Source organism: Sphaeramia orbicularis, chromosome 16 (assembly GCF_902148855.1).
Source record: "Sphaeramia orbicularis chromosome 16, fSphaOr1.1, whole genome shotgun sequence".
Classification (NCBI taxonomy): Eukaryota; Metazoa; Chordata; class Actinopteri; order Kurtiformes; family Apogonidae; genus Sphaeramia; species Sphaeramia orbicularis.
The window spans coordinates 59,612,397-59,633,589 of NC_043972.1; the positions used below are offsets into that span (position 1 = coordinate 59,612,397).

Consider the following 21,193-nt stretch of genomic DNA (forward strand, 5'->3'; position numbering starts at 1 on the left):
CTGATAGTGTTCTTCTCCAGTTCTGATGGTGTTCTGCTCTGGTTCTGATGGTGTTCTGCTCTGGTTCTGACAGTGTTCTGCTCTGGTTCTGACAGTGTTCTGCTCTGGTTCTGATAGTGTTCTTCTCCAGTTCTGATGGTGTTCTGCTCTGGTTCTGATGGTGTTCTTCTCCAGTTCTGATGGTGTTCTGCTCTGGTGCTGATGGTGTTCTTCTCCAGTTCTGATGGTGTTCTTCTCCAGTTCTGATGGTGTTCTGCTCTGGTTCTGATAGTGTTCTTCTCCAGTTCTGATGGTGTTCTGCTCTGGTTCTGATGGTGTTCTTCTCCAGTTCTGATGGTGTTCTGCTCCAGACCATGGTTCTGTTCAGTTCTGTTGGCCTCATGTTAAACTCCAGTCAATGAAAGACAAAGAAAACACTTCAGGGACAAAAAACAGGTCTCACTGTTGACGAAGAACGAAACAAAACCCACATATGACTCTAAAAGGACCCCCCCCCCCTCCCCCATCTGTACTCATCTGACACTAGTCAATCCCCTTTCAGTCTTAAACTCCTGTCCCCACCTGGACCCCCCCCCCATCAGCCTGGTCTGGTTTTCATCTCTGTGATACCTCAGAAATCTTGACCCTCATCTTAAAGTCTGATCCCTCCACACATCAGCTCCATGTCCTCAGCACCCTGAACAAAAGACAGAGGACAGAAACCAGAGGACGTGTGTGTGTGTCCTCGTGTGTGTGTTGTCTTTTCAGGTGTGACCTGTTGTATTTCAGTGCAGTTTGCTCATGGGCTCATGGGCAGCGCTCGTCTCCAGCTGCAGTATGTATTGGGTTTCCAACAGGCAGAAGGCCAGAGCCAGTGTGAGTGTGTGGGAGGGCTGGGGGGAGGGGAGGGGAGGGGGCAGAGGAGGCATGGAAGCGTGGGAGGAGGAGACATCAAAGACGAGTGGGAAATCAGATCCCAGTGTGTGGGACAAAGGAGGGCCATGTGGTTCAGGGACAAAGAGAAGGAGATCCACCATGTGACCGTGAACCACGTCTGGACTCATTCAGCTTTTACCCATTCAGCTTTAACTGAGCCAGACCAGCACTGGAACGGACTCACAGGGTCACAACCGGAACCAGAACCAGGACCAGAACTAGAACCAGAGTCAGTACCAGAACCAGAGTTAGAACCAGAGCCAGGACCAGAACCAGAACCAGAGTCAGACAGAGAATCCACTTTTATCATTAGTTGTGATAGTTTGTGTTTTCCTTTCATTCATGGACTGTTCTGTTTTCTGTGCTTTGTATTTTTACATTCTGTTCTTTTTTTTTTCTTCTTCATTTCATCATAGTTTCCGTCTGGACCTTTTCATCCCCAGCCTGGTTCCGTTCGTCTGTTTCTGCCGTTCCACTGGGTTCTGTCCACACACGTCTGAACCATTATTCTTTTTTCTTTGTTGTAGAAGCTTTGTCTGAAACTTTCATTTCATATCAACTCCTTTTGAACCTTCGATTTCGTTTTGATGTACTGACACTGACTGATATCAGTACTGAAAAAAACATAAGTAAGCCTTGTTTCTGTTCCTTTTTTCTAAAAGGAAAAGTATTTTCATGCCTCAGAAAAGTGATCTCATCTTCAGAAGCGATACCTCCACGTTCTGCTCTAACCTGTGTTTCAGTCTTGGTCTGCCTGCACACCTGGACAGTCCTGAGCTCCGTTTATCTGCTTTGGATCCTCAGTGGACTGCAGTTTTTACATTTGGTTCACTCACATTCTTATTCCACTTTTACTAATGGACCAACATTTGTAAACAGAAGCACACATGTGACCAACTGCACTGCCATTGGACAGAAAAGTCAGGGGCGGGGTCAATCAGTTTGGTTAAAAAAACCAAAAGCAGCAGGTGTGAAGACACAAGAAGACAAATGAACACCAGCCACTCAACTCCTCCCTTTTTCATCTCTCCTCTTTCTTCTCTTCCCTCTCTCCTTTCTCCTCTCCCCTCTCTCCTCTTCCCACTCTCCTCTTCCTTCTCTCCTCTCTCCTTTCTCCTCTTTCCTCTCTCCTCTTTCCTCTCTCCTCTCTCCTCTTTCCTCTCTCCTCTTCCCTCTCTCCTCTCTCCTCTTCCCTCTCTCCTTTCTCCTCTCCCCTCTCTCCTCTTCCCTCTCTCCTTTCTCCTCTTCCCACTCTCCTCTTCTCCTCTTCCTTCTTCCCTCTCTCCTTTCTCCTCTTCCCTCTCTCCTTTCTCCTCCTCTTCTCCTCTTCCTTCTTCCCTCTCTCCTTTCTCCTCTTCCCTCTCTCCTCTTCTCCTCTTCCTTCTTCCCTCTCTCCTTTCTCCTCTTCCCTCTCTCCTTTCTCCTCTTCCCTCTCTCCTCTTCTCCTCTTCCTTCTTCCCTCTCTCCTTTCTCCTCTTCCCTCTCTCCTCTTCTCCTCTTCCTTCTTCCCTCTCTCCTCGTACATGAACAGACTTCCTTGCTGTTGTCATTCTTCTCATGTGTCTGCTGTTCATCTGAGTCGGTTCTACCTCTGTTACCTTTAATCATATCTCAGTTAAAAACATGACAGAACGGCACAAAATCTAGGGAAAAACATTCTGTTTGAGAAGGTGTTCCAGACTTTCACACAAGGATGAATTTAAACCTGTTGTATTGGCCAAAGGTGAAAGGTCAAGGATGCTGTGACCTCATTCTGTCCATGTTCTTGGTATTTCTCAGACACCAGGAGGGAACGTCCTCAAATGTGGAACCAACATTCACCTGAACTCACAGATGAACTGGAACCATTCAAGGTTCACGGTTCACTTTGTCTCCTGTAGACAAGGGACAAAGACAAGACCCATTTTTGTGTTGGTTAAAGGTGAACTGTGACCTTTGACCTCCTGTCTGATACCTCTGACACAAACATTCAGTTAGATTCAGTGAACTGATCCTACTTCTGTGCAGAAGGGTCAGGTTTGCTCTAGGGCTGCACTAGCCATTGTTTTTGAAGTCGAGTATTCTACTGAATATTTCAGTGATTAATGGAGTAATCAGATTTCATCATGGAGGCCATCATGAAGACTCCTTATTAAAGCCTCTGTTGTAATCAGCTGCTGCAGTTTCTGTTGGTGGGTTCATGTTAATGGGTTCATGTTCTTCTGCTGTTCAGAGGCAGACGGCGCTGACCTTCAGCTGAGTCCTCACACACATTACACCACATTCTCTGTTCCTTTCTGTTTAAAGTGATCCCAGACTTTGGACATCTTTGGTCTTTTGCTGACGCTCTCCTCACTTTCTTCCATGGAACCAGTGTTTTAACTCTGAGTCATGTGCGTCACTGTTTACGGTCCGTGTAGAAAACGATCCCTGAGGCGGAACGCAAGGGACTGCTGAAACCAGATTAATAATTAAACCAATACTTGAGGCAGAAAAAATGATTTGAGGATTTGTATACTCAGATTACTCAAATTACTTGAATTACTTGAGTACTTGTTGCAGCTCCAGTTTGCTGTGACCTCACACAGTCCTCATATGAGCTCTCCTTTTAAAGAACTGGATTATGATGCAGCACTAGTGGAAGGATCCTCCTGTGCAGTTCAGGAAATGTACGTATTTACCACAGAATCCACAGAACAGGAGTGTGTTCTGAAACTGGACTGGGTTTGTTTAGACCACGTACAGACAAAGGCACACACAAACTAAACCCCCACTGACCACCAGAGGGCCTCCAACTGCCCTGGACTGTCCCCCAGGAGCCCCTTAGGACCTGCTTTCCTTTCCTTTCCTTTCCTCATGTATATTCTGTTGATAGGACACCTGCCTCCTGACCCTGGTTTCACTGATGTCCAGCTGGACTCATGTGGATGCAGACTGACATCAGGCGTCTGTGACCTTTTGTTTAGATGGAAAAGTGAACAGAAACAGGGCTGGATCTACTAAGGTCCCGGTGGCGGCAGTGGCATACGTCTCTATTTTTTCTTTTGTCACTCCAAAAATGTTCACACAAGGTTGAAAAATGCGTTCTCTGCATCTCGTTTCATCATTTGGATGTCTCCTAACCAATTCCATGTGTGTAATTACACATCCAACTCATTCTCACCTCCTTTTGAGACGTGTTAAATATAGACACAGTTTCTATCAGCAAAATTTCTGTCAGGTTTGATAAATGACTTTGCTTGTGCAAAATTTAAATATTTACATTTTCTCCTCCCAGTACACACACAATTGCATGTAAACGCCCCATATTTCATATTCATTGTGGTAAATGTACTAACTGGATGCAGGCGCGCTATTTTGCACCTTTGAAAGATGCAACCTTTAGTGCACGCTGTTAGTAAATCAGTTTGGACATTTTTTTGCATGTGCAATGAGTTTGACACATTTTAACACATGCAAATTTTTAGTAGATCCATAATGTGACCAATGACTGACAGGGCACTGAGGTGGTGGGCCCCCTGGATCCAGTATTACTGATGACCCCCTGGATCCAGTATTACTGAGGACCCCCTTGAGGCCTGGGCGGACCCTCATTCATCAGGAATGAAATTATAAATATACACAAAACATAAAACAATGTCAGTGTTTCATAAAGTAAAGTCAGACTCACATGAGTTACAGAGTTGGTATTAACGAACACCACACCTATAAGTTATGTAATAACAGGTGTGTTTGCACACAACAGACTTCACACTTTGACTTTAACCCTTTCATGTCTGATGTCCACATGTGGACCCATAGTTGAACTGATGTTCCAAAGGGTTCTAAAGATAATCTAGTCCAGACCACACGGGTTCAGTCTGTATAGACCCTCAGACACACAATGAACTAAAGGATCATGTTTCCAATATTGACAATTATTGAATAAAAATCTGTCTAAACTTTTTCTTTCCTGGGTCTGAGGAGGGAAAATATCTTCTGAATAAAACCATATTAAAAAAAAAATAAATAAATAATGCATTTCAACTTTAGCCTAATTTTGAGAAATAAAATCAAACTAAAAAAAGTGTAGATCCTTTTTTTCATAATTCAAGCATGAAAGGGTTCAGAGTTTGGAGGATGTCATCTACATCTGTTTAGTAAGTTCAATAATAATAATAATAATAATAATAATGGATTAGATTTCTGAAGAAGTTTTCAAGGCATCCAATGTGCTTTACATTATTGATCCCTTATTGATTGGCTGTCACATTGACACTCTGCTGGTGGTAAATTACATGTACTGCATCACCAGCACATTCACAAATATTCACATATTATCCTGTTCCTCCAACAGGTTAAACTGAAACTTTTAAAGATTAAAAACATTTGAGAATATGAACAAATATGAAATATAATGAACACAGGTGACATAAAAAATAAATAAATCCCTACGTCCAGTGTATTACACAACAAATCCATACACATAATGAACACTTTCTGTGAATATTGTGTCATACAGCACTAAAAACCATAATAAACACATGCATGTTGTTTGGTCAGTGCAGTGATGACAGGGTCACATGACACAGCCTTCGTCTTATGACCCTGTGACTCCACTCATATTTTATAATTGGAGCAGAAAACCACAAAACGCTGACGTTTACTGCATTTTTCTGTCACTATTTTCAAGTAAAATCAGCTGTTTCCTCAGATGTTACATGGTCTGTGGTGATGACCAATAAAGAGGCTGAACGTCTGTCACAATCACAGGATCTTCTTCTGGACCTGAACAGTGTTTTCCTCCTCGTGCAGTTTTTCCATCGACTCCACAGAAGATGAGTTCTGGTCCACAACAGACCTTTGAATCCACCTGGAAATACCTCCACCAGTGGATTATTGAACCTTTAACCCCCTTTAACCCCCTTTAACCCCCTTTAACCCCCTTTAAGCCCTTTAACCACCTTTAACCCCCTTTAACCCCCTTTAACCCCCTTTAACCACCTTTAAGCCCCTTTAACCCCCTATAACCACCTTTAACCCCTTTAACCACCTTTAACCCCCTTTAACCACCTTTAACCCCTTTAACCACCTTTAACCCCCTTTAACCCCCTTTAACCCCTTTAACCACCTTTAAGCCCCTTTAACCCCCTATAACCACCTTTAACCCCCTTTAACCACCTTTAAGCCCCTTTAACCCCCTATAACCACCTTTAACCCCCTTAACCCCTTTAACCCCTTTAACCCCCTTTAACCACCTTTAACCCCCTTTAAAACCCCTTTAACCACTCTTTAACCCCCTTTAATAACCACCTTAAGCCCCTTTAACTCCCTTTTAACCCTTTAACCCCCTTAACACTTTAACCCCCTTAACCCCTTTAAACCCCTTTAACCACCTTTAACCCTTTAACCACCTTTAACCCCTTTAAATCCCTTTAACCATCTTTAACCCCCTTTAACCACCTTTAACCCCCTTTAACCCCCTTTAACCATCTTTAACCCCTTTAACCACCTTTAACCCCCTTTAACCCCCTTTAACCATCTTTAACCCCCTTTAACCACCTTTAAACCCCTTAACCATCTTTAACCCCCTTTAACCACCTTTTACCTCCTTTAACCCCCTTTAACCATCTTTAACCCCCTTTAAACCCCTTTAACCACCTTTAACCCCCTTTAAATCCCTTTAACCATCTTTAACCCCCCTTTAACCCCTTAACCATCTTTAACCCCCTTTAACCCCCTTTAAACCCCTTTAACCATCTTTAACCCCTTTAACCACCTTTAACCATCTTTAACCCTTTAAACCCACCTTTTAACCCCCTTTAACCCCCTTTAACCCCCTTTAACCTCCTTTAACCCCCTTTAACCACCTTTAACCCCCTTAACCTCCTTTAACCCCCTTTAACCCCCTTTAACCATCTTTAACCCCTTTAACCCCCTTTAACCACCTTTAACCCCCTTTAACCACCTTTAACCCCCTTTAACCACCTTTAACCCCCTTAACCACCTTTAAACCCCTTTAACCACCTTTAACCCCTTTAACCCCCTTTAACCACCTTTAAACCACCTTTAACCCCTTTAACCACCTTTAACCACCTTTAACCCCCTTTAAACCCCTTTAACCATCTTTAACCCCCTTTAACCCCTTTAACCCCCTTTAACCACCTTTAACCCCCTTTAACCACCTTTAACCCCCTTTAACCACCTTTAACCCACTTAACCATCTTTAACCACCTTTAACCACCTTTAACCCACTTTAACCCCCTTTAACCACCTTTAACCCACTTTAACCCATCTTTAACCCCCCTTTAACCATCTTTAACCACCTTTAACCACCTTTAACCCACTTTAACCACCTTTAACCCACTTTAACCACCTTTAACTCACTTTAATTCCCTTTAACCATCTTTTAACCATCTTTAACCCACTTTAACCCCCTTTAACCACCTTTAACCCCCTTTAACCTCCTTTAACCACCTTTAACCCCCTTTAACCTCCTTTAACCACCTTTAAACCTACCTTTAACCACCTTTAACCCACTTTAACCCCCTTTAACCCCCTTTAACCCCCTTTAACCACCTTTAAACCCCTTTAACCCCCTTTAACCCACTTTAACCTACTTTAACCCCCTTTAACCACCTTTAACCCCCTTTAACCCACTTTAACCTACTTTAACCACCTTTAACCCACTTTAACCACCTCTAACCTACTTTAACCACCTTTAACCCACTTTAACCACCTTTAACCCACTTTAACCACCTTTAACCTCCTTTAACCACCTTTAACCCACTTTAACCCCCTTTAACCCCCTTTAACCCCCTTTAACCACCTTTAACCCCTTTAACCCACTTTAACCACCTTTAACCACCTTTAACCCACTTTAACCACCTTTAACCACCTTTAACCACCTTTAACCCACTTTAACCACCTTTAACCACCTTTAACCACCTTTAACCCCACTTTAACCACCTTTAACCCCCTTTAAACCCCTTTTAACCGCCTTTAACCCCCTTTAACCCCCTTTAACCACCTTTAACCACCTTTAACCCCCTTTAACTCACTTTAACCTTTGATCACATGTCATCATCAGTCATTAACCAATCAGCTTTATGGATGCTCCAGCCTGTACATGTTGGATCCAAACGTCAGCTCAAATGAACCCTTGAATCTTTTATAACGTGTTCAGGGTCAAAGCATGAGTCAGAACAGGACGATGACAGAGCTCCAGTGGATCTGCTTCAGTTTCAGATCCAGATCCACAACCAACAGCCTGACAACACCTCCATCTGACCCAGTGCATGGGTCTCATTTCTGGTCCACATATCTGATCCCACTTCAAATCTGACAGAGTCACTGACAGAAGAACTGTTCAGTCAGACAGAAGAACTGTTCAGACAGACAGAAGAACTGTTCAGACAGACAGAAGAACTGTTCAGTCGGACAGAGGAACTGTTCAGACAGACAGAAGAACTGTTCAGACAGACAGAAGAACTGTTTAGACAGACAGAGGAACTGTTCAGTCAGACAGAAGAACTGTTCAGACAGACAGAAGAACTGTTCAGTCCGACAGAAGAACTGTTCAGTCAGACAGAAGAACTGTTCAGACAGACAGAAGAACTGTTCAGTCGGACAGAGGAACTGTTCAGACAGACAGAAGAACTGTTCAGACAGACAGAAGAACTGTTTAGACAGACAGAAGAACTGTTCAGTCAGACAGAGGAACTGTTCAGTCTGACAGAAGAACTGTTCAGTCCGACAGAAGAACTGTTCAGTCAGACAGAGGAACTGTTCAGTCCGACAGAAGAACTGTTCAGACAGACAGAAGAACTGTTCAGTCAGACAGAGGAACTGTTCAGTCCGACAGAAGAACTGTTCAGTCAGACAGAAGAACTGTTCAGTCAGACAGAGGAACTGTTCAGTCCGACAGAAGAACTGTTCAGTCAGACAGAGGAACTGTTCAGTCCAACAGAAGAACTGTTCAGTCCGACAGAAGAACTGTTCAGACAGACAGAGGAACTGTTCAGACGGATAGAAGAACTGTTCAGTCAGACAGAAGAACTGTTCAGTCCGACAGAAGAACTGTTCAGACAGACAGAAGAACTGTTCAGACAGACAGAAGAACTGTTCAGTCAGACAGAGGAACTGTTCAGTCCGACAGAAGAACTGTTCAGTCCGACAGAAGAACTGTTCAGACAGACAGAGGAACTGTTCAGTCCGACAGAAGAACTGTTCAGTCCGACAGAAGAACTGTTCAGTCCGACAGAAGAACTGTTCAGTCCGACAGAAGAACTGTTCAGTCCGACAGAAGAACTGTTCAGACAGACAGAGGAACTGTTCAGACGGACAGAAGAACTGTTCAGTCAGACAGAAGAACTGTTCAGACGGACAGAGGAACTGTTCAGTCAGACAGAGGAACTGTTCAGTCCGACAGAAGAACTGTTCAGTCCGACAGAAGAACTGTTCAGTCAGACAGAAGAACTGGTGTACAGACTATGGAGCTGCAAAATCTGATTTACACTCATCTGACCAAGATCATTTTCACTTGTTCCATTGGCTGAGGTTTTTCTTTTTCTTTTCTTTTTTTTTTTTTTGTTTGAATTCAGAAAAAAAAAAAAAAAATGATTAAGTGATTCCGTGTCATTTTAAGTGTGATGAGATATTTGGACTAGAAATGAGACAAACACACTTGGACAGAGTTTGATTTTTGCAGTTCACTGAAAACAAATGAACATCTGATGTAGATAAACTGACGTGAATTTGGAATATTTATGTTGAAAGATCATTTTTAGATTTATTTACTCATTCAGACTTAATCTTGTTCAGATTATTTTTGTTCCAGGAATGTTCCTCTTGTTCTGAACCCCACTGAGATATTACAACGAATTTAAAACAATATCTGGTATAAAACCAGCTCCACTGTCAGAGGATGAGGATGGAGGACACAGGAAGAGTTTACCCTCAAAATATTTGGACTGGATTAGACAGCTGGACCTAGAAATAAATAAATAAATGAATGAATAGAGTCATTACAATGTCATAAAACCATATGAAAACTTAATGTGTAGACTTAAACAAGTACATTCTCCTTGAAACACATCTGACTGAAGATTGGTTTCTTTTTTGTGTCTTTTTTTAAAATCTTATTTTAAAATAAAAACCCTCCAGAGAATGTCTCTATAAACTAAGACTGAAGGGTCAGTTCTCTTCAACCCTTACAGACCCAAATGTCCACCTTTAACCCTTACAGACCCAAACGTCCACCTTTAACCCTTACAGACCCAAACGTCCACCTTTAACCCTTACAGACCTAAACGTCCACTTTTAACCCTTACAGACCCAAACGTCCACCTTTAACCCTTACAGACCCAAACGTCCACCTTTAACCCTTACAGACCTAAGCGTTCACCTTTAACCCTTACAGACCCAAACGTCCACCTTTAACCCTTACAGACCTAAACGTCCACCTTTAACCCTTACAGACCCAAACGTCCACCTTTAACCCTTACAGACCCAAACGTCCACCTTTAACCCTTACAGACCCAAACGTCCACCTTTAACCCTTACAGACCCAAACGTCCACCTTTAACCCTTACAGACCCAAACGTCCACCTTTAACCCTTAAACACCCAAACGTCCACCTTTAACCCTTACAGACCCAAACGTCCACCTTTAACCCTTACAGACCCAAAACGTCCACCTTTAACCCTTACAGGACCCAAACGTCCACCTTTAACCCTTACAGACCCAAACGTCCACCTTTAACCCTTACAGACCCAAACGTCCACCTTTAACCCTTACAGACCCAAACGTCCACCTTTAACCCTTACAGACCTAAACGTCCACTTTTAACCCTTACAGACCTAAACGTCCACCTTTAACCCTTACAGACCCAAACGTCCACCTTTAACCCTTACAGACCTAAGTGTTCACCTTTAACCCTTACAGACCCAAACGTCCACCTTTAACCCTTACAGACCCAAACGTCCACCTTTAACCCTTACAGACCTAAGCGTTCACCTTTAACCCTTACAGACCCAAACGTCCACCTTTAACCCTTACAGACCTAAACGTCCACCTTTAACCCTTACAGACCCAAACGTCCACCTTTAACCCTTACAGACCCAAACGTCCACCTTTAACCCTTACAGACCTAAGCGTTCACCTTTAACCCTTACAGACCCAATCGTCCACCTTTAACCCTTACAGACCCAAACGTCCACCTTTAACCCTTACAGACCCAAACGTCCACCTTTAACCCTTACAGACCCAAACGTCCACCTTTAACCCTTAAACACCCAAACGTCCACCTTTAACCCTTACAGACCCAAACGTCCACCTTTAACCCTTACAGACCCAAACGTTCACCTTTAACCCTTACAGACCCAAACGTCCACCTTTAACCCTTACAGACCTAAACGTCCACCTTTAACCCTTACAGACCCACACGTCCACCTTTAACCCTTACAGACCCAAACGTCCACCTTTAACCCTTACAGACCTAAACGTCCACCTTTAACCCTTACAGACCCACACGTCCACCTTTAACCCTTACAGACCCACACGTCCACCTTTAACCCTTACAGACCCAAACGTCCACCTTTAACCCTTACAGACCCACACGTCCACCTTTAACCCTTACAGACCCAAACGTCCACCTTTAACCCTTACAGACCTAAACATCCACCTTTAACCGTTACAGACCCAAACGTCCTCCTTTAACCCTTACAGACCCAAACATCCACCTTTAACCCTTACAGACCCAAACGTTCACCTTTAAACCCTTACAGACCCAAACGTCCACCTTTAACCCTTACAGACCCAAACGTTCACCTTTAACCCTTACAGACCCAAACGTCCTCCAGTTCAACCGTCACTGAATCAGTTTTTGTCAAACGCATGCGGCTCATTTTAGAGTTGTGGGTACATTTCACATGGAGAAGGAAAACAAAATTTGGGAGGGTTTTTTTTTGTTTGTTTCATGAAACTTTTGTATTTCATAGAACACACTTTAAATTGAACTTTTCTAGTATCTGCTGAGCTTAAACCTGTAACATTTAAAACTTTAACATGAAAAACAATGTAGTCACAGAACAATCTGTCAACTCTGTTGCAGACAAATTGGGTCGAATGCATAAAATTAACAAATGTCAAACAATTTAAAAGATTGTTTTTCCTTTGAGGTATTGTGTCTCTAAATCCATTAAGTCAATTTTTGGTCTGATTAGATAAAAAACTTTTTGTTTTGGAGTAAAAATATCAACACATTTAATTGACATGTTGCTTGCGAGGGTGTGCATTTTCTGTAAACATACAACATACAAATGAATGAAATACTCTGAAATGTCATTTAGGGAGAATGGTAGTTAGGACACAGCTGGTAATAAGTTTGTTAATAATAAAACATATCTGATAATTATTTTTTAAAGCAAAACCTTAAACAAACAGAGTTGACACTGATGTTAACCCTTTCATGCACAGTGGTCACTCCAGTGGTCACTCCAGTGGTCACTCCAGTGGTCAGTTCTTCTGCAGCTGTTCTCTTGTATATTCATGGGTTTGGTTGTTTTAGTTCCATATCAGCCAACACAGTGGACACTCATGCACCATCCCATAATAATACCCTGACATTCAGACCAGTACTGTAACTTTGCGGTTCTTGATAAACCTGCTCTGCATGAACATGTTTGAGTGTAAGTCAGTTGCAAATTGTTATTAGACTGTGACAGTTTTCTGAAACAAAAAGGTTTTTTTTGCATATTATCTCCATGAAGTGAGTAATAACTAGTATTAGAGTTCACTAAAATGTGAGACAACAGCATCAGCAGCATTAACCCTCTGGTATCCTGTCCACCAAGGCCCTCACTAAGCACCAAGTGTGCCTTTTTAGCACACTGTGGAATCATGTCAAACAATGTTTCATACAGTTTGTTTTTAATTCTTTTACACTTTTTTCTATTTCATCAACTTGAGCCGTAAACAAAAATACCAAATACTCAATAATTGTCACGTATTTTAACCCTTTAAATGCTGTGTTTGTAATGTAAACAAACCATTTTTTGATGCAAAAAACAAAAAAAAATTATTTTTTTCAGTATACTACATAAAAAGTGGATCACATATTATTAGATTTTTTCATCCTGGCATATGTCAGTGATTAACTCCAACTTTGGTTAATCTGCATTATTATTATATTTGGCACTAGGTCAAATGTTCAAAAATACAAGCATCTATCACCAAGTGTGCGTAAAATGCACACCTATAAATCAAACTATTAAATATCATATATTGATTTATTTTTCTGCTCTAATTTGATTTTATTTTTGTAAATCCAGGTCAGCCCTAATCATACAGATCAAATGTTAGAAATAGTGCGTTTTATGCACACTTGTCAGACAGATGCTAGTCTGGTCATTTTCTTTTGTTTACAATGTGCACAGTTTAGTTGGTGGACAGAATTTTAAAGATCATGCAAAAATGAACAACTTTTGAATTCTAACCTTATTTAAATTGTGAAAAATAATATGAAGTTTTTTAACATGAAGTGCAAAGTGTGCCTAAAAGGCACACCCAGACACCAGAGGGTTAAAAATGTTTTTATTTCACAGTTTTCATACAGTACATCACTTTCTAATGATGGGTTTTAAATAAATGTGTGTTTGCTTCAAAAATTAAACACATGGTGTCCAGCTGAGATGACATTTTTGTAACTTCATGAAAAACAGGTTCATAAAAACATTTCACTTGCATTGTTTTTTTCACACTAAAGAGGAATAAAAACACTCCAGAAAAAATATTGACTAAGGTTCTTATAATTCATGCATGAGGGGGTTGATGATATGTTCATAGATGTAAACACTTTCATTATGTAACAGTACTTTGTTTTTTTTTCTATTCTTATGGTACTGGTCTGGCCCAGTTCAGATCCTAATGGGCTGAATGTGGAACCAGTTCAACAGTGACTGGATCAGTGTCTGTTCACAGCGTGTGTTCCATGTGTGAGCAGAACACATTCACACTGTTTACATCAGGTTGAAAACAGGAGGAATGCACATACAGCACGTAGGGCACGGACACAGAGCAGCACTGCGCATGTGCAGGTCAGGGTTAGGACCGGACCAGTGCGCCCCCTGGTGTCCAAACAGAACCAGGAACTGGAACTAACTGGACTGGACTGGAAAGGAGGGAGGGGTTATGAACAGGAAGCAGGTTCAGCCCACAAACCCACAAACCACAAGTCTGGACTGTCAGTCAGTTTAAAAACAAGAATGGGACTTTGGTTTTTTGTTTTTTTTCACTTCTTATTTGTTTTATTTTGAACTATATTGCAGATATTTAAATCTTACAGTAAAATGTGACTTGAAAGTTCTTAAAAACACCCAAAATGACAGTAATTAAAGCCAGAACTGTAACTATTTTTGATAAACTGACCTAAATGGTGCAAAAAGAACAAATTTCTACCAGTGAAATTTTGGAAGCTGAATCTGAAATGGACCAGTTTCAATAAAATGTGTTCAAATTATAATTACTGACATGTTTCTAAAATTTAGGGAAAAACAGGACATGATATTTTGTGATAGCTGATATTTTTTTCTCCATAAACAAGGTTTTATTCATGTACTACAGCAGGGCTGTCAAACTCATTTTAGTTCAGTTCCAAATTCAGCCTAATAGATCTAAAGTGGGCCGAACCAGTAAAATAATGTAAATAATAGGATAAGAACTTATAAATAATATCAACTCCAAAGTTTTCTCTGTTTTTGAGTGAAAAAAGTCAAATTCCGTAATGAAAATCTTTACATCTACGAACCGTACTTGAACATAACATGAACAAATATGAACAACCTGACAATTCTTAAGAAAAATAAGTGCAATTTTAACAATATTACACCTTAATTTATCATTTATACATGTGCATTAAAACTTACAGATCACAGTGGATCTACAAACACACAAAACATGTAGTAACAGGCAGAATATTGTTAAAAGACAACACACTTCTCTTAAGACAGTTTAGGTTGTTCATATTTTTTGCGAAAGGTTAGTCTGTAATTGTAAACATTTTTTGTGTAGTTTTACTTTTTTGACACTAAAACAAAACAAAACAAAAAAAAAAATATCTTCCTTTCATTATTTATAGGTTATTATGACAGTATTTTACTGGTCTGACCCACTTTAGATTGAACATCCTTGATTGTTAATATCTTCAGTGTAATGTTTACATTTCACACATTCATCCCAAGGGCCGAACTGGACCCTTTAATGGGCCAGATTTGGCTCCTGGGCCGCATGTTTGACACCTGTGAACTGCAGTATTATTTTTTGACTCACTGGCCACTTTATTAGGTACACCTGTTCTCTCCAACCTTTGTTTATTTGGAGTTTTATAGAAACTGGGCGATACAGAGTATCTTCACCCACACCTCCACCTGTGGTCTGACTCCACATTCCATGTTCAGGATAAGTTCATGATACTCCACCTCAAGAATGTTCTCACCATGAGCACTGAGATGCGTTCAAGGACCAGAGCAGTCTGAGGAAATGAGCAACATAATGATCTGTAAATTATGACAACTACAATGTTTTCTTTTTTTTTGTATAAAAAATTAAAATTACATGAAAATGTTTACATTTAAAAACTATTCACATTTTTTTGTGAAAGGATCATTTCAACAAATCTGACCAACATGAACTGTCTTCAAATAAGTCAGTGTAATTGGACCAATATTCAGTCTGTTATTAAATCTTGTATGTATTTGTAGATCCACTGTGTCTGTACGTTCTAATGTACATGCATAAATGATAAACAGAGGCTGAATATTACAGAAGTGTATTCCATTCACACAAAAAAAACAAATTCAGCTCTGTTTTTCTGAATTAATGAGATACTGTTTTCTGAAAAAAATAAAATTTGGCTCTGTTTTTACAAAATAATTATCTCGTTAATTCAGAAAAACAGAGATGAATTAAATTTTTTTCAGAAAACATTATCTTGTTTATTCAGAAAAAAGCCAATTTTTTTTTTTTTTTTAACTTCTTTTTTCTCGCATTTACGAGATAATTATCTCGTTAATTTAGAAAAACAGAGCGGAATTTTTTTTTTTTTTTTCCAGAAAACAGTATCTCGTTGATTCAGAAAAAAGCTGAATTTTCTTAAACTTATTTTTTCTTGCAATTACGACATAATTATCTTGTTAATTTGGAAAAACAGAGCAGAATTTTACTTTTTGTGTGAATGCAATAGCTTCTGTAGAATATTGCTAAAATTGTACTTATTTTCTTAAGACGTTTCAGGTTGTTCATGTTTTTCAGATTTTTAATGAAACTTTGTACATGTAAACATTATCATAATGTAATTTTCTTTTTTTTATAAATTGTTATTATCGTACTGGTCCGGCCCACATCAGCTCATATTAGGCTGAATGTGGAACTTGAACTGAACGGTGTTCTGGTCGATGATGGGATGAAAACACTGAACTTGTTCGTCCCACGTTTGTCAGATGAAACTATGCACACAGTAATGACACCGACACTGAAGCAGAGTTATGTGAGGAATGAGGAGTTGATCTGAATGAGCCATTGTTTGGAATGAAAATGAATGATGAAGACGACTGTGTTTACTCCTGACATCGCCATGGAAATGCAAACAATGAGCAGAATGCAGTCCAGTCAGGTAGCAACTGGATAAGAACAGGAACTGGAATGTGACGGAACCACCCAGAACACAGGTGTCAAACATGCGGCCCGGGGCCAAATCCGGCCCTCCAAGGGTCCAGTCCGGCCCACAGGATCAATTTGTGAAATGCAAAAAATTAAACTAAAATATGAACAATCCTTTTAGTTCAGGTTCCACATTCAGACCAGTTCAATCTAAAGTGGGTCAGACCAGTCAAATACGATCATAAGAACATAGAAATAATGACAACTGCAAAAGTTTCTCTTTGTAAATGTAAATATTTTCATGTATTTACTCTAAAACAAAGTATAATTTTGCAAAAAAAAAAAAAAATGTTACCAAACCTGAACAAATATAAACAACCTGAAATATCTTAAGAGAAATATGTGTAATTTAATAATATTCTGCATGTTATTAAATGTTTTGTGTATTTGTAGAGCCACTGTGATCTGTAAGTTATAATGAACATGTGTAAATGGTAAACTGAGGCAGAATATTGTTAAAATTACACTTGTTTTTTCTAGTTACCTCCGCCAGGAGGTATTGTGATCACTTTGCTTTGTTTGTTTGTTTGTTTGTTTGGAACTTTAGTGTAAAACTCTTCCACCTATCTTTCCCAAATCTTCCCCAATCTTCCCTTCCATTTTGGTCCCAGTAGGCCAAAGTTCAAGGTCACAGCAAGGTCACAACATCTACAGTTTTCCATCTGTCATCATTGAGACATTTTCAAAAATTCATCAAAAATTCAAAACGACTCCGATTCTCCTCCAGTTGGATCCACCTGTAGCTTAGAACAGTCTCTTGTATCTGAAACTAAATTGTCCACATCCACTGTGGAATGTGGACTCTGTGGACGTTTACATTTAACATTGAAAATCCCATTTTCCACACATTTAAAATTAGAACTCAACTAATATTTATGTGAGTTGAATCTAATTGGACAGACACATGACTGGGACCAGATTCAACTGTTTCTGTGTATGGAACAACCTGGAAACTGTTGAATTTAAACAGAAACAGTCGATCCACACATGCACACCGTTCAGGGTGCTGGACAGAGGTTTGTGTTCTCTGAACACTTGTTTTTTATCTGTGTTCAAATCTGGAACAAATGGATGAATCTTAAAAAAGGCAGAACAGCGGTCACATGACAACATCCTGGAAACGACAAAAGCAAATTATTTCAAGTGCAAAAGGGTTTTTCAAGGCCGAAAAGGGGAAAGTACAGTAGAATTTGAATGGGCATGAGGTGGTTTCTATTTTTTGGGAGTTTATTGTGCTGCTTCCTTTAATGGATGTGACGGTAAATTAAATCATCTTCTATCTGGAAAATGAATGGAATGTGTGCAGGAAACACAAATACCCATGGACAAATGGAAAGGAACTGTTGACTGACAGAAAAAGAGTGGAGGAAATACAAGAAGGAAACAGAACAGAGACGGTTCAACAGCAGTTCAAGGTGAAACAACGTGGAAACACCGAAAGATTCAGGAAAAAGGAACTGATTAAATGAAAGAACAGAAGAGAAAAACCTGAGAGAGCGGCAAAACAGAGGAACCTGAGCAACACAAACATGTAGGAATTTGTAAGATAATGTGTTTTAGTCGATTTCTTTATGACTCTAAACCTGACTGTTTCACATCCGATTATTTCACATGAGGAGTTTCTGAAGTTGAAAGTGGTTTGAGTTTGGATTTGGAATGGTTTCAGTAGTTGTTTGGACAGTTGTTGAAATCAGCTGACTCTCCAGTGTCACGGAAATTGGATTCAAAAGCAAAGATAAAGAAATAATTAATAATAAATAATATTCTATTTATGGACTTACTGCTTTCCCCTCAGTGCACCACCAACACTGTTTCCAGTGGAAGTGCAGAGCGGCTGACCTCAACTGGGGATGTTCAGGTTCATTAAAAAAAAAAAAAAAATTCACTCGCATTGTTTTTTTCATGCCCAGAGAGGAATAAAAACACTCAGGCAAAAAATCTTGCTTAAGGTTTTCATAATTCATGTATAAAAGGGTTAAAAACTTGAATAAAGGAACAAGTTTCAGCGCTCCAGTTATGTTTGTGTCCACGGCATAGATGCATTCACTGTACACTTTATACCAGGGGTGTCAAACATGCGGCCCGGGGGCCAAATGCGGCCCGCCAAAGGGTCCAGTTCGGCCCCTGGGATGTTTTTGCAAAGTGCAAAAATTCCACAGTCTTGAATTGAATTAAGCAAAAAAAAATTTTTAGCTTGAATTAAGGAAAAAAAAACTTGAATTAAGCCAAAAAACCAAAATCTTCAATTAAGTAAAAAAAAAAAAAAAAAACATCTTCAATTAAGCAAAAAAAAAAAAATAATAATCTCAAATTTAGCAAAAAATCTTCAATTAAGCAAAAAAAAAAAAAATCTTCAATTAAGTAAAAAAAACATCTTCAGTTAAGCCAAAAAAAAAAAATCTCAAATTTAGCAAAAAATCTTGAATTAAGCCAAAAAAAAATCTTCAATTAAGCAAAAAAATCTTCAATGAAGCCAAAACCCCCCATCTTCAACTAAGTAAAATAAGATCTTCAATTAGGTAAAAAAAAAAAAAAAAAAAAAATAACATCTTCAGTTAAGCAAAAAAAAAAAAAAATCTCAAATTTAGCAAAAAATCTTGAATTAAGCAAAAAAAAAAAATCTTCAATTAAGTAAAAAACATCTTCAGTTAAGCCAAAAAAAAAATCTCAAATTTAGCAAAAAATCTTGAATTAAGCAAAAAAAAAATCTTCAATTAAGTAAAAAACATCTTCAGTTAAGCCAAAAAAAAAATCTCAAATTTAGCAAAAAATCTTGAATTAAGCAAAAAAAAAAAAAAAAAAAAAAAAAAAAAAAAAAAAAATCTTCAATTAAGCCAAAAAAAAAATCTCAACTTTAGCAAAAAATCTTGAATTAAGCCTCAAAAAAATCTTCAATTAAGTAAAAAAAATCTTGAATTAAGCAAAAAAAAAAAAAAAAACATCTTCAACTAAGTAAAAAAAATTTGAATTAAGCCAAAAAAAAAACCCTCAACTTTAGCAAAAAATCTTCAATTAAGCCCAAAAAAAATCTTCAATTAAGTAAAAAAAAATCTTGAATTAAGCCAAAAAAAATCTAGAATTAACCACTTCAATTTTTTTCTTTGTTTTAGTGCAAAAAATAACATTAAATTACGAAAATATTGACATTTACAAACTATCCTGTGACAATAAAATGCGAATAACCTGAACAAATGTGTCCAACCTGAAATGTCTGTATTAAATTCAGTCCAGTTTGAACTCTTTTCTTCCTGTTCCTCAGTGTTTAGTGTCTTTGTAGATCTGATCCAGAATGCACATGGACTAATGAGAAGTGGAGGAAGAATATTATTAAAACTGCACTAAATTTTCTTACATTTTTTTTATTTAAATTTCAGTTTTTTAGGTTTTTTTTTTTTTTTTTTGGATAGTTTATATAAGTAAGTATTTTCATAATTTAATGGATTTTTTTTACACTAAAACAAAGACAAAAATGTGGAGTTGTCATTATTTATAGGTTATTCTGTTATTATTTTACTGGTTCGGCCCACTGCAGATCAAATTTAGCTGAATATGGAACTGAACTAACATGAGTTTGACAGCCCAGGTTTATACATTTATACATATAGAAATGTTCAGAGCTCTTACAGATTTTATTCACGACCATGAAAGTGTTGCTATAAAAGCTGTGTTAAATCCTAACAGTGGTCCAGTTACACAGTTCAGTAAACCGTATATTTTTGAAGTGAGAATATCGTGGTGGAAGACATAAACGTTGTGACTGCTCTGGGTAATTTTCTGAGGACTGGTTCCGTGTTCGCTGGGTTGGAACAGTGGCTTACAAAAGTGTTCGTACCCCTAGAACTTTTCCACATTAGGCCACGATACGACCACAAACATAAATATATTTTATCGGAATTTAATGTGACAGACCAACACAAAGTGGCATACAGTTGTGAAGCAGAAAGAAAATGATACACAACTGTATTTTTTTATTTTTTCTTACAAATAAAGAACTGAAAAGTGCAGTGTGCAAAAGTATTCACCCCCTCTGAGTCAATGCTTTAAGATGAGATGTTATTTTCTTAAGTATTGACATTTATTTTCTGAGGGATAACTCGTTTATAATAAAGTTTGGGTTGGAGTCTGAACTGTAAATAAATGTGTGAAATGAAGCAGACAGTTATGAAGGTCTGACGGTTCTAACACTGAAGGAGTTTGGATTTAAGGGGAAATGAAGTGAATGTTTATGTTGTTACTGCATAAGGCCACTAGAGGGCGCCAGGTTATTTCTATAGGCATGATATTAGGGTGAAAGAGAGAAATGTATGTTCTATACAAGGTTCTAATACAGGGCCAGATTAACACTTCATTGTTCCCTGGGCAACAATATTCAAGGGCCCCATCATCACAACCCCAGGATCCCTATAATCTGGCAAAATACAGAATAAGTTCCAGGAATATATGTAAATATACCCCATACTTCAATATCTAACTATCATCAAATGCATTTTGATGTACAAATGTGTAAATGCTCGTAGAACTACAAGTGCACCACTACAGCCTCTTGTCAAGGCCACTCACTTGCATATGATATGAAAACAAAACACATTAGCATCAGTATAAT

General features: G+C 38.9%; 1 long non-coding RNA gene across 1 annotated transcript; it reads right to left on the minus strand.

The window, feature by feature from the left end:
* Positions 1-223: 223 nt before the first annotated feature.
* Positions 224-20,385, minus strand: LOC115436382 (uncharacterized). Its single transcript, XR_003937809.1, has 3 exons — positions 20,373-20,385; positions 7,633-7,639; positions 224-341 (listed from the first exon to the last, which is right to left on the minus strand). It is a non-coding gene; the product is annotated as an uncharacterized LOC115436382 (long non-coding RNA).
* Positions 20,386-21,193: the final 808 nt, after the last annotated feature.